At 35.5% G+C, this 17339-nt stretch overlaps 1 pseudogene; it reads right to left on the bottom strand.

Moving 5' to 3' along the window:
* Nucleotides 1-15020: 15020 nt before the first annotated feature.
* LOC109246809 (ethanolamine kinase 1-like) lies at nucleotides 15021-16146 on the bottom strand (annotated as a pseudogene).
* Between the last annotated feature and the right edge of the window lie 1193 nt (nucleotides 16147-17339).

Raw genomic sequence — 17339 nt, 5'->3', positions numbered from 1 at the left:
ATACATAAATTGGAGGGCCTCTCTACTTTTGTACTCAGATCTTCTCCTGCTCACTCTGTAAGGAGGTAACACCATCCTGAAGCTGGTACACATTTTTTTTTTTTTTAATTTTTTTTTTCAACTTTTTTTTTTTTTTTTTTTTTTTTTTTTTGGGACAGAGAGAGACAGAGCATGAATGGGGGAGGGGCAGAGAGAGAGGGAGACACAGAATCGGAAACAGGCTCCAGGCTCCGAGCCATCAGCCCAGAGCCTGACGCTGGGCTCGAACTCACGGACCGCGAGATCGTGACCTGGCTGAAGTCGGACGCTTAACCGAGTGTGCCACCCAGGCACCCCTGGTACACATTTTTGAGACGTTTACCACGTATGCGTGTACTTATGAATATTGGCATTATTTTGTGTTCTCCACATGTACTTATGTGATGTGACTCTGTACTAAGTATTTTTTCTTATGTTTTAAAAATTAATTTCACTTACTTTTAAATAGGTTCTATATATATATGGTACAAAATAAAGAGAGCACAAAAGGATATTCTATGCAAACTCTATTTTTAAAATGTCAGTATCCAATTTATACACTCTCCTTTTCCAGAGGCTGAAATTCATGATGTACAAATTTCAGTGTAGTTTAAGTTTCTCCCATTAGGGGTGAAACGAAAGATCTTTTCATATACTTAATGTTCATTTGTAATTCTATTTCTGAGGATGGTTTTTTCATGTATTATGACAATTTTTTCTATTGGATGTTAGCCATTTTCCTTTGATGAGTAGAAGCTCTTAGAATGGCTGTATATGAATTTGTTTTCTAAGCTTGTTTTCCATGTTTGTTATCTTTTTTACTGTTCTTTTTTTTTTCCCTAAGCAGAAAATGATTGATTTTTATGCCCTTGAATTGAATATATTTTTTAAATGGCTTCTGGGGGTTTGTGGCATACCCTTCCCATTCTGAGGTTTAAAAAATTCTCCCATTTGTTCCTCGTGTTTTATCGTTCCATATTTTATTAACTTACATCTTTCATCAGTCTGGCATTTATTTGGGTAATGTATGTGAAATAGAAATCCAAGTTAATATATTTTTTTTCTAGATGGCAACTCAGTTATCCGAACACTTTGTTTGTTGAATAGCCCACTGATTTAGGAGGCCACTTTTAGCACATCCTAAACTTCCTTATACATTTGGATCTACAGCTGAAACTTGAGGTCTCTTCCTCTGTCAGAGCCTGCATTGCCATTTTATGTTACTGCACTGTTTCCATCATAGCACCATTATTGTGGATACGTATCATAGGGTTATAATGCATTTCAATATTTGATTGTCCTTGTTTGTTTTTTATATGAAGAGCATAAATACCTTGCTCACTTTCCAAAGGAATCATGATCCTATTTCTTATTGAGACTGTGTTTAATTATTAATTTAGGGAGCCTTCATATTATTACATGATGGTAGACTCTATGACACAATAACATGATTTGACTTTTATTAATTCTTCTTTCCACTTGTTTCCTTTTCCTTTTTTTTTTTTTAGTCTTTCACATTATGAAGTTTTCTTCATATAGGTTTTATATTTCCTTGTTAGTTATTTTCTTAAGTATTTTTGTTGTTGTTGTGCTGTTGTTATTGAATATGGGGCATTTTAATCTATTTTATAACATATAACTGGTGGCTCTTTATTACATGTAGGATGTTGAGTTTCATATATTAATTTTTTCCTCCATCATTGTACCAAATTGTCTTATTATCTGGAATAATTTTCTTAGGGGAATCTCTGGAATTTTCTAGGTGTACAATTATATTAGCTATGAAACCAATGTTTTTATCTGTTTTCTCTCCAATTTTTATGCTGATTTCATCCTTTTCTTATGTATTTCGCTGTCATACACTATTGGTGACAGTGAGGATCTTTGTGTTGTTCCTAACCGGATAGTTTTCTACCTTCTCCATTGAACATGTTTAGGAAGTTTACATTTGTTCCAATTTTAAAATCTGTGTATATATGTATATATTTAACAAGAATGGATATTGAATTTATCAAGTCCTTTTGAGCATCTATTGGAATGATATTATGATTTTTCTCTTTTAGTCAATTATTATGAGTTACAAATTTTTCTTATAGTGAATCTTCATCCTTAAATTCCTGATGGAATATATTTGCTAGTATTTTATTTAGAAGTTTGCTTCAATAGTCATAGGTGAGTGTAATCTATAGTTTTCTTATGTGATCATGATGGTTTTTAGTACCATTTTTATTGTAGTTTTATAAAAATAATCTAAAACGCATCTTTTTTTCATGCTCTGGAACAGTTCAAGAACATTGGGATTTTAATTTTTATTTTTTTTTTTATTAATTTTTTTTTTAACGTTTATTTATTTTTGAGACAGAGAGAGACAGAGCATGAACAGGGGAGGGGCAGAGAGAGAGGGAGACACAGAATCCGAAACAGGCTCCAGGCTCTGAGCGGTCAGCACAGAGCCCTACGCGGGGCTTGAACTTCATGGACCGTGAGATCATGACCTGAGCCGAAGTCGGACACTTAACCGACCGAGCCACGCAGGCGCCCCGGGATTTTAATTTTTAAACATCTGGTAAAATGTCACTCTGAAATTATTTAATCATACTGCTTTATTTGGGGGGGAAGTTTGCTTTTTGATACTTTTCTCTATTTCTAATGGCAATCTGTTTGTTTAAGTTTTTCATCTTTCTAGAATTATTCTTGGTAATTCATATTTTCCCAGAAAATAGTCATGCATGTAGGTTTTCAAATTTATTTTCTTAGAATTGAGAAAAAAATCTTTCAATACTTTTGTAATTTTGTTGATATCTGTGGTTTTATATATCTTTGTCTTTTTAAATTTGTGCTTTTATGTGCCCCCTTTTCTTCATTAGGTCATCTAATAGTTTACCTATTTTATTAGCGCCCTTACCGAGAAATCAGTGCTCAGATATAATTATTAGCACCACCTTTTTCTATGTTTCCTGTTGTTGACTTTCTACTTTCTGTTCTTTTAAGTTAATTTTACTCTTTTTCTAAAATTTTGGGTTTAATGCTTAATTTGTTTATTTTTTATTCTTTGTTGATTATTAATGTAAGTATTTAAGGATATGGATTTTTTTCAGTACTACTTTATCTGTGGCAAAGATCATAATAGCTAACATTTAATAAGTGCTAACCATGTCTTAGGGACTGTTCTAAAATTTTGGAGCAGCACTAGGAGGTAGTTATGATTGTAATTACCATCATTTATCAATGAAGAAACTTAGTCTCTGAGGAAACAATGATAACAACAAGAGTGAAACAGAACTTTCTTTTTCTTTTAAAAAAATTTTTTTTAATGTTTTTATTTATTTTTGAGACAGAGAGAGACAGAGCATGAATGGGGGAGGGGCAGAGAGAGAGGGAGACACAGAATCGGAAGCAGGCTCCAGGCTCTGAGCCATCAGCCCAGAGCCTGACGCAGGGCTCGAACTCATGGACTGCGAGATCGTGACCTGAGCTGAAGTCAGACGCTTAACCGACTGAGCCACCCAGGCGCCCCATAAGAGCTTTCTTTTTCAAGGTCAGACAGCCACCTACAGTCTCCATGAATGAGTAAAATGAGACATATGCTGACACTGTCAGTTCTTCCACTCTCTGCCTCGGATTAGGCCAAATTAAATTTTTATGCACCAAACAATTTTTACACACTAACATATCTGTCTCTGCTGGCTTGTGAAAAGGAGAATTTGTTTTTCCTTAATACCAGGAGTTGCTTACTAGGCAAGGCAAAGTTAGGAGGCAGAAAGATGGCAAAAGCGAGGAAGGGTTGTATACACATTCTGCTTGTGTCTCATCATTGAGAGATGTGTTCCTAGGGCCAGGAGGAGGGTCAGATAGAATACTGAGCTTCCTTACTGTGCCTCAGGTAACTGGACTTTTCCTGTATCATCCTATATTCATCCAAGGCCACTGAGCTTCCCCCACCCAGGATTCTTCACGTAGTTTCTAAAAAAGTCAATAATCAGTACTGGGGCAAGTAGTGAAGAAACCACAGTATACTGGATTTAGTGTTAGTAATCACGGAGAGGGAAAGGACACACATTTTTGTAGGTTTATATCTATATTACTAATAGGGCTCTTTTTATTTTATTTTATTTTTTAAATTTTTTTTAACGTTTATTTATTTATTTTTGAGACAGAGAGAGACAGAGCATGAACGGAGGAGGGTCAGAGAGAGGGAGACACAGAATCTGAAACAGGCTCCAGGCTCTGAGCTGTCAGCACAGAGCCCGACGCAGGGCTCGAACTCACGGACTGTGAGATTGTGACCTGAGCCGAAGTTGGCCGCTTAACCGACTGAGCCACCCAGGCGCACCAATAGGGCTCTTTTTAAATCAACATAATAACACCTTCTAGATGACCTATGCACATCTCCATTGTCATAGGAAATATGAATTCACCTACACTGGCAGCAGCTGATTGAAACATATATGGAAATCTAGTTCAAAGTAAGCCAATAAAGTTCTCTTTCCTAGGGATTGGAATACAAGGACTTTAGTTAATTTCTGTTGGATTTTAATTAGAGAAACTATTTCCAGCTAGGCCTGGGACACTCATCTGTACACTAAACTGGAGAAAGCAAAGGGAAGGGATAGACAGAGACAGACAGAGAGAGACAGAGACAGACAGAGAGAGAGGGAGGGAGGTAGAAGGAGGAGGGAGAAATTTAGCATATATGGAGGGTCAGTAGAAACTGAGTGCTCTGTGACCCCAGAAGAGAGGGAGCAAATGACCTCATTTATTGACATTCAGTCCCTGGTTCCAGTTCTTTGTGAGACTTGTTTGTATCTCCTACCACTGAGTTTCGTGAGACATTCTTATATTTTTTCCTTTTGCTTAAACATAATTCATTGAGTTCTGTTGATGGTTACCAAGCAATCTCTAACTAAGAAAGTAAATTTTTTTCAATGTTTATTTCTTTTTGAGAGACAGAGAGACACAGAGTATGAGTAGGGAAGGGGCAGAGAGAGAGAGAGACACAGAATTCAAAGCAGGCTCCAGGCTCTGAGCTGTCGGCACAGAGCCCAGTGTGGGGCTCAAACCCACGAACCGTGAGATCATGACCCAGGCCAAAGTCGGACGCCCAACTGACCGAGCCACTCAGGCGCCCCAACACCAAAAATTTGAAAGTAGAGGAATACAGTGCAATGTAAAATTGTATGTGTATGAGTGTGTGTGTGTGTGTGTGTGTGTGTGTGTGTGATATTTAAATCTGTCCTATATCCCATGGTACATTTGAAATATATTTATTCATGATTAGAACTGAAAGAGGTAATAATGTTTGCTAAATTTAAGTGGTGAATATTTATAATCATAAACTATAGGGATGAAAGAACTGATGATAATCAGGTCATCTTATTTGGCCCACCTATTTCTTGGGAGACTATGCTACTCTTATGTAGCAAGACACTTAGATATGCAATATTATGAAATATTAAAAATTTTTAATTTAATACAGAATTTGGGTTTGGTATTTTCTTTTCTTTTGAAAGTTCTCAACAATTATTTCTCAAGTGTTGGAATCTTCACCTAGTTGAAAAGTTGGAACTTCTAAGACAATTCTGTGAGTAGGGTCTATTCAATAAATATTTACTGAATTCTTCTTTTGATCAAAGCACAGAGTCCTGAGCCCATTTGGGTTTAATAAGGTAGGTCACAAGAAGTTTTTTTCTAGATAAAAAGCTCGGAAAGAAACAAAGCCAGGGAGAGCAAGCATGAATTTCATGTTTATGAGGGGAAAATTCTACTTGGATTCAGTGAGACTCTATTTGGGTTGAGACAATCTTTTCACCTCCTGTCCAGCCAATGGGGTGAACCTCTGGCCCTGAAATCTAAGGTTCTCAGGAGAACTAAGACTTTCATGAACTCTAGAGAACTGCAATTTGCAGGATAAGGAAATGAAAACAGTGATTCAGAAAAATCCAAAGGGTAGCTATGGTTTCCTTTAACCAGAAATCGGCAGGAAATGTACATCATTTAAACAGAGCCAAAATGCAGAGTACAAAATATAATACATCAACCAGTAGAATAGAAGAACCATGTTAGTCATGTATGGTTATGATAGATGTACACATGCTACTTAGCATTCTATGGAAAACTGTGGAGTGCAATTTATTGAGATCTTTAATGTAGAATAACTTACCTATAGGATAGGATTCTATTTCCTGTTTCAGTGGTCATCATGTAGGTAAATGAGGATTAGGAATAGAGATCAGAAGGCCAATTTTTGAAGTGTACTTTCAAAACTCTAAAGAAAAAAAATATTTATTGTATATATTTCTGAGAGGTGGCATCTGATTATGTCTCTAAGCAATTGCAGTCTGAACCACCTACCTTATCTCACCTCATCTCTGTCAATTTTCCTTAACTGTTCATTGTATCTCAAAACTCAAGCTGAGTTAATAATGTGTAATTATTCATATGTGAATATGATGTGAATTTTTACATAATAATAATAATAGTAAAGGTTGTTATAATAGACCAGAGAGAAATTACCAGCTCATACGGTGGTTTTTGGCCATTTCAGTGGTGTAAGAATAATAACAATTTCTATTTATTCAGCTTTAGACTTTTAAAAGTCCAATTACATTTTTTATAGAATAATGGAGGTAAGTGGAGTTAAATGCTCTTTACTGCTCAGATTATATGCAATTGACATGGATAAATTTAATACAAGGCCAAACTAGTAAGAAGAGAGAATGCAAGTTGGTAGGAAAAAAAAGAAAAACTCAAATAATACTTCAAAGTAATAGTTGGAGGAACGGGATTTGGGAAAAGTCCGAATGTTAGCAGTAGCAGGACTTTTATTTATAACTAGTACTGATCTGTTAACTCTGGGTTTACCAGGGAGCAATGAGTTAAGTACAGAAATTAGATTATGCATTTAGAAACTTCTGCAGCAATTTAACATTGCCATGATACTTTTATTCTATTTTTATGCATAGATAAATAGGTACAGCATAGGAAGTACAGTCAATGATATTGTAATAGTGTTGTATGGTGACATCTATAACCACATTTGTGGCGAACATAGCATAACAGAAAGACCTGTCTAAAGCACTATGTTGTACACCTGAAACTAATGTAACGTTGTGTCAACTATACTTTAGTAAAAAATTTAAGTGTATCTCTGTATGTGTGTATTCTGATAGTTCTGTATTGCTATTCGGATATAAGCTCTTCAACCTAAAAGTTTTGCTGACTTTTGTAAATTATCTTTGTATCTTGTGCTGTGTTAAATTCTCTTATTAATTTTAGTTATTTCTTATATTCCCTATAATTTTTTATGTAAGCAATTAAGTAACCTGAAAATAGACGGGTTTACACCTTCCTCCCTTCCTCCCTCCCTGCCTCCCTCTCTCCTTCCCTCCTTCCTTCCTTCCTACCTTCCTTCCTTCCTTCTTCCTTCTTCTGTGCTTCCTCCCTCCCTCCCCCTCCCTCTCTCTCTCCTTCTCTTCCCCCACTCTTTCTTTCTTTCTTTCTTTCTTTCTTTCTTTCTTTCTTTCTTTCTTTCTTATTTTCATGAATTTTTGTCTTTTTCTTGCCTTATTGGAAGAATTAGGACAATGTTAAGTGGAGGTAGAAGAAAATGGGCATTCTTGCCCTGTTTCTATCTCAGGAAGAAATTATTGAATATCTCACTATTAAGTATGATGTTAGCTATTGGTTTTCTATAGATAATCTTTTCCAAACTAAGGAAAATGTTTTATTCTAAGTTTGCTGAAAGGTTTCTTTTTTTAAAAAAATACTTTTTAAAAAATGTTTATTTATTTTTGAGAGAGAGAGACAGAGACAGAGACAGAGCATAAGTGAGGAAGGGGCAGAGAGACAGGGAGACACAGTATCTGAAACAGGCTCCAGGCTCCAAGCTGTCAGCAAGAGCTTGATGTGGCGCTAGAGCTCACAGACCATAAGATCATGACCTGAGCCGAAGTCAGATGCTTAACCAACTGAGCCACCCAGGCTCCCGTTTCTTGAACTGAAAAAAGTTTCTTTTCTTTTCTTTCTTTCTTTCTTTCTTTTTTTTTTTTTTTTGGGTCATAAATTTGTCAAGTGCATTTTTTTAACCTATTGAAATGTTCATGTGTTTTTTTCTTTTTAAAATTTGTTAATATGTTAATTTTTTTAATGTTTATTTATTTCTGAGAGAGAGAGTCAGAGTGTGAGCAGCAGAGGGGCAGAGAGAGAGGGGGACATAGAATCTGAAGCAGGCTCCAGGCTCCAAGCCATCAGCACAGAGCCCACGGGGCTCAAACTCACCAACTGTGAGATCATGACCTGAGCCAAAGTTGGATGCTCAACCGACTGAGCCACCCAGGAGCTCCCAAAAATTTGTTAATCTGTTAAATTATCTTGTTTTTATTTTACAGTTAGAATCCACCTTGACTGTTACAACCAATTTTTATTTCCAGAATAGAATCTTTTTTTTTTTTTTTTTAATGTTTTATTTAAGACAGAGAGAGACAGAGCATGAGTGAGAATGGGGCAGAGAGAGAGGGAGACACAGAATCTGAAGCAGGCTCCAGGCTCTGAGCTGTCAGCAGAGAGCCCAACGCGGGGCTCCAAGTCACGAACTGTGAGATCATGACCCCAGCCGAAGTCGGACGCTCAACCAACTGAGCCACCCAGGCGCCCAGGGAATAGAATCTTTTAAAGAAGATGTATACCTTCCTTAAATCATTGGTGAAAGGCCTTATTAAACAGAAGTAAAGCAAAACATCACAGGACAAATTTTACGTAAGTTAATAGCAGTACATAGAATAGAAATTAAATTTTGAACACATAAATATACAACAAAAATAGGAAGTATACTGTCAAACAGAGTAACAAATTCTTAGACTTTCTGAGGCATATCAAAATGCCTACATCAAAAGTTGCATTCACTTGAGAGGCATTACTGTATTTTCAGTGCTGAGACTATTCATAGCACCTACGGTATACACAATGCAGATCATACTACCATAGTTCACATTTGATACACACGGTTTAAGCTTTATGCCACAATTTCCCAATCCAAGATATAGTTAATACAATGACAATTATTTAGTTTATCTTTTTCTCTTAAACCTACATAAAGAAATTATCATTTAGGCACATGGTATAATGTTATGTCTTCTTCCTTATACTAATGATATATTTTAAATTAAAAAATATTTTTTAAATGTTTATTTATTTACTTTCCAGAGAGAGAGCACAAGCAGGAGAGGGACAGAGGGGGAGAGAGAGAGAGAGGAAGACACAAATCTGAAGAAGGCTCCAGGCTCTGAGCTGTCAGCACAGATCCTAATGCGGGGCTTGGACTCATGAACCATGAGTTCATGACCTAAGCCAAAGTCAGAAGCTTAACTGAGTCACCCAGGGCCCCCAAACTTCAAATACTTCATTTCATGGAAACTGACCTAGATGTACAAAGGCTCCTAAATCCAGCAGAGTAAAAACGTTTCCCCCTTTGCAGATTCCAACCATTTATGGTTATTTCAGTCCAGATGAGTGCAGGGAATGATTTCAGATTATTGAACAACAACAAAAAATTCACTGTCACTATCTACATGAAAATAGCAGCACACTACAAGCACAACAATGGCAGTAAGCACGATTGTCTCTTCCCCCTTTTATGGGATCTTTTCCAGGTCTCGGAAAGTAGCTTATTTAGATACAATAGGTTTCAACTTGTCTTTGAAAGTTCCTTTTGAAATGTAACTAACAGGACCACCCACAACTCTAATCAGTCACCTTTTTCTTACTCCTCACTAATCAGTTCCTATATAAGATGTCATATTTTTAATTTTAAAAAAGACTTTATTTTTTAGATTAGTTTTATGTTCATAGCAAAATTGAGAGGAAAGGACAGGGATTTCTCTGTATCCCCTGCTCTCCCACCCACATAGCCCCCTTCATGATCAACATTCTCTACCAGAGTGGCATATTTATTACAATTGATGAGCCTACACTGACACACCACTACCACCCAAAAACCATAGTTTAGTGGGAGAGAGCCAAAGCATAAGAGACTCTTAAAAACTGAGAATAAACTGAGGGCTGATGGGGGGTGGGAGGGAGGGGAGGGTGGGTGATGGGTATAGAAGAGGGCATCTTTTGGGATGAGCACTGGGTGTTGTATGGAAACCAATTTGACAATAAATTTCAAATATTTAAACAAACAAACAAACAAAAAAACCCATAGTTTATATTAGTTATTAACTTAAAACATCTTATCAGTGTTTTATTAAAGTGATTGATGATATTCATCACACCAGTAATAGGTAAGATGTAAACAAAACATGCCTACATTTAGGAACTACTATTATAGATAAATATTTTAGAGAGCATTTTTTTCATAACTAGAAAACCATAGGATTTATACTGAACACAGCATGAATGTCCCTAACACAAAAGAGTATTTTCCATGTCCATTATCTCCTTTTCCTATCCACATGGTACACATCTTTTATCCCTTTCATATTATTACCCAGAAAAGAATTTTTTTTAGTGTAAAAATACCTGTTCAGAAAGATCTAATTTATTTTATAATATATGCTATCATTTTCAGTTTTCAAGTATTTAAGTAATGCTAATCGAAGTAATTATTTTTTAGTAACACATTTATAGACTGAGCTTCAAAGAAAGGGAAAAAATAATTTAAAATAATGGATATACTTTTCTGTCCAAAGGTTTAAAACCCAAGGCATAACCCTGTAATGACAGAGGTGGAATGCAATCGGAAATAAAAAGAGAAAAAAGTGGTTCAATATAACTAATGTCTTCTTTAAAAAAAAAATTTACAAAACAAACAAAACATATTGACTTAATGTGTCCCCAAAGGACATGCTAAAATCTAATGGGTTAAAGAAGAAAAATCAGAGCAAATCCATTGTGAAATAAAGATAAAGCTGCTTTACTACGTACTTGTAAATCTTTTTTCCTCTGTGCATAATAATTACCAGCACTTGCCTTCTTTTCTCTAAAGTAACACAAATTGATGCCAATAACAAAACTCTCCTCCTAGTGTAAAAACATTGTTAACTTTCTCTGTCAGCTGAATGACTGATTAATATTAAAAACTTAAGCCTATATCACTTTGGACTGCAGTAAAAATGCTCATTAAAAGAAATTTAAGGCAGGAAATCAAACTATTAGATAATATTTTTATTTGTATTACCAAGTAAGGAATTCTCAAAATCACACTGAAGTCTGTGGCTAGTCTAAAATAAATATCTGTATAATTTTAAAAGTTGAGGTTTCTAACCTTTCAGACAATGTTCTTTTCTTTAAATCTGGAAGGTTTATTAACATATATTTACGAAGTTAAAATGAAGTTAAGATAAATATCTCTCTGAGTAACTAAGAGATCACTCACATCTTTTCTATCTTTTACAATTCCCTGATGAACAATTTTATTTAGAGAAGCCAATGAGATATGCTTAAGTTGAACTGAGAGTTATTATTATCATATCTTTTATGTATGTGGGGTTTAGATTCACACTGAGATATGTGCAATTCAAGACTTTTCCTTTTTTTTTTTCTTTTGGTAGAAAAAGGAAATAAGAAAGAGTAATACTTCAGTTTGCAGTCATTAGATTATATTTTAAATTTATTTTAGCTTAGACTCAACTCAATGAATGGAGCTCTATTAATATAACAGTGTGTTAATTGATTGCTTCCAGAATCTAACCTCACAAAAATGAATGGCCAACTCAAGAATAAATATCATATTGGGCACTGAAAGACTATATAAATAAGTACTGACATTAATATAAAAACTGATAAACCTTATTCCCACTTCCTCTGTTATCCCACTATGTAGCTAGAACTGTTGGCTGTTTCTAGTTCACAACCAAAGAGCTGGATCATTTTCTGACAGATAAATTTCTAATAGGAAAGAGAATGCAAAGCAATACACACTCATATATATATATATATATATATATATATATATATATATATGTATGTATATACATATATATACACATATAATGAGATAAATTTTACAGTAATTTGTGAATTTTTATTTATACTCCTTTATATACATCCGAGGAAGATCTGGTTGATGAGTTTTGTGTTCATATTTCAGATGATCATTTACAACCATATCTCTTTGATTTCCAGAAAAGTATGGGATTGTAAGGGGAAAAAAATCAAATAGCACCGTCAGATAAAATTGTATAAGATTATAAGGAAAAAAGGGAACAAGATTGAATTTGGCTTGTTAAATATGTATTCGTGTACCACTTCTAACACGCTTTTCATATTACAAATTGGGCCTACCACCAGTTACTAGGTAAAGCATTCAAGCTCTCTAGCTTAACATAAAAAGACAACAGACATCTCAGGAAGCCACGGTACAAATTAGAGGAATATTTTAACAACACCGTTGAGATTTAGGTTTTTTTTAAGAAATGCTAAAATGATCAATATAAAGAGAAACAATATGAACATACTGCTGACCTGTACAGAAAATATGAGCATCTTAGCACTAAAAAGACACAAAATCTCACCAAAGAGTGGAGACAATATCTTAAACATCTCACTTTGTTCCTAACGTCCATGCATATTCCCTGGGCTAACATAAGAGCTATTATTCCCTGTTAGGTTCACCTTTACATAAATCTCTCTGAAAAAGCCTACAACAGCACCACAGCTGGCAACTGTGCCCAGGCTACCAGAAATGGCTCAGTGAATCTCTACTCAAAATGATTTGAAATAACATTATGGAGTAAGGTAGAAAAATGATCACCCCCTCCCCCAGTTCTCCAAGGTATATACTGTCATACTTTAAGAGATTGGTAAGCAAAAAATCAAGAGTGTTACAAACTCTTTATGGCTCTATAAAAATGTTCCACCAATAGATGAAGATTCCACCAAAAACACATTTTCAGGTTCATTCTACCACCATAAAAATTGTTTAATTGTTTCTATTCATTTAATTAACTAGATAAATTTCTATTGACTCTGTAGTAATATGGTTTATATAAATAAAAGGGAATGTTTATAACATTGGGGAGGTGGAAAAAAATCTTGTTCTAATACAGTTATAGATACAGATTTTAAGATTCTATTTACATAATTAGAATTTGCCATTTAAAATGGCACTTAGCTGTTTCTACTTACATTATTAGCTTTAAATGCCTTGAAATAATCCAAGTATTTTGAAACTCTTGTCTGAGAATGTATATCATCTGGAATCACATACCAAACTCCTATATAATTTCTCAGAGAATTTGTAGCTGCATATTTTGAATATCCAGATCCATTAAGCCAACTTTGCGTAGAGGCACTCATATGACTAAAATACAAAGCATGTCAGACTCATTTTCAAAGTAAAGTAGGACTATGAAACTCTACACAGCAATTTCTGAAACTTGATGTCTACTTATCTATCCTAGAGATTTAATTCCTTCCATATACTAATGGCCTTCCCCTCACCCCCAAACAAAATAAAAAATACAAGACCAAAGAAACAAAACAGAAGCCTTGTACCATAAGTATTTATTTCACACTTTGTTAGATCATATTTACGTGTACAACATCAGTGTCCTAATTGTTCCTTATTAAATCTTTTTAGACACTTCAACATATTTCTCTTAACTTAATGTAGCAAGTAGTCATTGAATATGGAACCAAAATAAAACATGAGACCAAAATGTAAGGAATGAAGTGAGGGAGGTAAAAATGAATCATCTAAATGATATCGATTTGTCCCCAAGTAGGGTAAACTTGCTATATTTGTTTAGAAAATTAGCAATAAGTATTACTACTTAATAACAAACAAAACCTAGAATATCTTGGTTATAAAACATTTTTTATTAGAAACAATTTGGCAATAAAATTTCAAAAACTGAAACTGACAGGGGCATCTGGGGTAGCTCGGTCTGTTTTTGACTCTGGATGTGTTTGACTCTGGATTTCAGCTCAGGTTGTGAGCCAGAGCCCCAAGTCGGGCTCTGTGGTGGGTGTGGAGCCTGCTCAAGGTTCTCTCTCTCTCTCTCTCTCTCTCTCTTTCCCACTCTCCCTCTCCCTCTCCTTCTCTCTCTCTCTTTTCCTCTGTCCCTTGTGTGCTCTCTCTCTCTCAAGTAAATAAATTAATTAATTTAAAAAATTTAAAAAAAAACCCTGAAACTGACCATATATAGCCTATGGAAACATCAATATAATTTTGATAACATTAAATAATAATTTCTATTCCAGAATCATATGGCAAATATTAATATTTCTACTGCCAGACTCTGCAGGGAAAGGGAAACTTAATTCTAAAATAGATTTCCCCAAAAGAATTGCTTTTCAATATTCAATTCAAAAAGATGTACCACCAACATAGAAGGTAAATGTATTTCACCCTTCTAAACATACATTTTTAATGTCAGCATTCCAAATTATCTATGCAAGAGACTGACACTTAAAGACTAAATGATTCATGGTGTGCCTGGGTGGTTCAGTAGGTAGAACATGTGACTCTTGACCTCAGGGTCATGATTTCAAGCCCCACGTTGGGTGTAGAGCTTACTTTAAAAAAAAAAAAAAAGAATAAATAATCCATTTTACTTACAGTGCGTTAAGATTACAATGTTTACACTGAATACCTAGAATGTTTACTAAAATTAATCTAATTAAAGTAAAACTTAACTTTATTCTAGAACATTCTCATTATTACATTCAACAAACAGATGAAACAGATGAAAGTCACAGAATCCTGTTAAATTTATAACCATTCACATATAACATAGATTACATTATCAAAGAAAGGATTAAACGGACATCTTCATAGCTTTTTGCAAATTCAACATATTTCTAGGCCTCCACATAGTGAAAGCAATAGGCAGATTTCTTGACATCATTCAATCTATTTAAACAATAAAAAGATTGATTGTATAGGGGCACAATTTGTCAAGCAAGATTAAATAACAGAATTCTAATTAATATTGGCTTTTCAGAATTTCTTAAGAAGAGACATACAAGGATTGCTCAGCGCCTACAAATAATTAAATCTCTTAAGCACTTAATACAGTAACTGCAGGCTTCATTTTGAAGTCTTTGTTAAAATGAACAATTGCATACTCAGGGAAATCAAACTCAACAGTGGAGTATTTGGCTTTAATCAGAGCCCACAATCCCCAAAGATAAGAGAAGCCAGTGCAAACTGACTTGACTATTTTTACCTCCTTTTCCATAACTTCTGTCTCTAAAGTCCTTATATTCTTTGTGGCTTCAAGGTAAGAATGTAGTCACTGGCCCTGGAGTTTCCCATCTGGATAGAGAATATAGTCTACACCACTCGGACATACACATTCACTGAAATGATTTCTAATATTATGTAGCAGGTAGTTATGCCAAGAATTTTAGAATCAATGAACTGTATGACAGCTTGTTTCTCACCATAAATTCTATTCTTCCACAAGAGGACATTACGGCAAAGCACAACTAACTGGTAATCCCAGGTTGGAAAGAATCTTCTTGAATGTCATCGCCTCCTGAAGAACCTGAGGGTTTCGTATATTACTTCGGAACATTTTCTTAATGTCTCTATCTGCAAATGCTGTGGGAATGGGAGAGAAATATCTTCCCATCTGTAGCCACTGATTACATTTGGGAATTCAACCATTGTGTGCATGAATAGTATAGATTTTAGCAAGCTGATGAGCTATTAGCCTGAAAAAAAAGCTGGGTTGCAGACACCACAGTGTTTTTCTCGGTATAAACTAATAGCATGGCTCATTACTGAAGGTCCAACTGAGCTGTGGTGTGCAACTATGAGCTTACAATACTCAAAAACTCTTTATCTCCATATCTCACCAACTAACCTCTCAGTCTTATTGTCGTAGCTTGTCACTAGGATTGTATCTTCCATTATATTATTCACATAGCAGCCAGTAAGTTTGTGATTTCATCTATAATGATCTGCAGGTCTCCTCCTGGTTGGGGGAGGTTGTGGGGGGGCTCCCACCGTGGCCACAGCTGTTGAAGGTGGTTCAGAGACCTTCCTGACAGCTCTGCTCCTCCTGACCCTGAATCATGACGTTCAACTTAAGCACCTCCAGGGAGCCCACTGATATAATTAGCCATGGTCCAGGCCACAGTAGAGACCACTGCAAAGAAAGTGCCAAAGCCAAAAACCATGGTGGGTGCTGACTAGCTGGCCTGTGACTTCCTGAGAGACTCCATGCATCTGATGCCTTCTGTTTAGTTGTTTAGTTTATTACTTTTGACTCCAAACCACTGCTTCAAAGCTGATTCATGTTCACCTTCTTCCCTCTCTATAGGATGAGTAAGGATTTTGTCCTCCAATTTTAGGCTTTGAGGTTATGGCCTTTCCCTGGTTTTACTGATGATACTGAGGATATTTTTTTATTTTTCCCTGCTCAGTTTGTTCCTTATGGTTCTATGAGTAAGAGAGAATTTTAAAAATCTTTACTACTCCCTCACCCAGATTAAAACTCAGGTAGTGTTTTCTTACTACAAAGCGGTGGTTCTCAATTCTGGCTGCACATTAGAATTACTTGGAGGAGCTTTTACAATTCCAGTGACTTGACTACATGCCAGGCCTTTAAACCAGAACTTCCAGAGCTACATCCAGGCATCCCCATTTGAAAAAATCTCCCAAGTGATTCTGAAGCTCAACCACCAATGTAGGGTCTAATACTTCTTTCTCTATGTGTTTTTGTTTTGTTTTTCTTTCAGAATATGCGTACATTTGCATAGCTATCCACATAAATTTATCTCTATGGAACAAATTCAATTATTTTTAGCATCAACAAATTTCAATTAAAACTTATTTTTTCAATGTTTTCAATTGAGCTACTATCAGATTACGACAAATTATTTTCACAGTGATACTGTTTTTAGGAATGAACAGTTATTACCAGAAACTAATTATTAAATTGTACAATATAGAGAATAAGATTTAAAAAGATGCAGAGAGAATTGAGACTCATACCAAATAGTGATTCACTGTGCTAGTTGAGACTGCCATAAAAAATTACCACAGACTGGTGGCTCAAACAATGGAAATTCATTTTCTCATAGTTCCGGAGGCCAGGAGTCCAAACTCAGGATATGGGCAGAGGTGGTTTTTTCTAGGCCTCTCTCTTTGTCTTACAGGTGTCTGCCTTTCTCTGGTTCTGCACAAAGTCTTCCCTCTGTACCTGTCTGTCTGTGTCTTTACAATTTCTTTTTAAATGTTTATTTTTGAGAAAGAGAGAGAGAACATGGGTTGGGCAGGGACAGAGAGAGAGAGCGAGACACAGAATCTGAAGCAGGCTTCAGGCTCTGAGCTGTCAGCACAGAGCCTGGCATGGGCCTCGAACTCATGA

Source organism: Panthera pardus, unplaced genomic scaffold (genome assembly GCF_024362965.1).
Source record: "Panthera pardus isolate Hobbes unplaced genomic scaffold, ASM2436296v1 HiC_scaffold_13, whole genome shotgun sequence".
In the NCBI taxonomy this organism is placed as follows: Eukaryota; Metazoa; Chordata; class Mammalia; order Carnivora; family Felidae; genus Panthera; species Panthera pardus.
The sequence above is the reverse complement of the archived record's forward strand: the minus strand, read 5'-3'. Positions and strand labels throughout refer to the sequence as shown.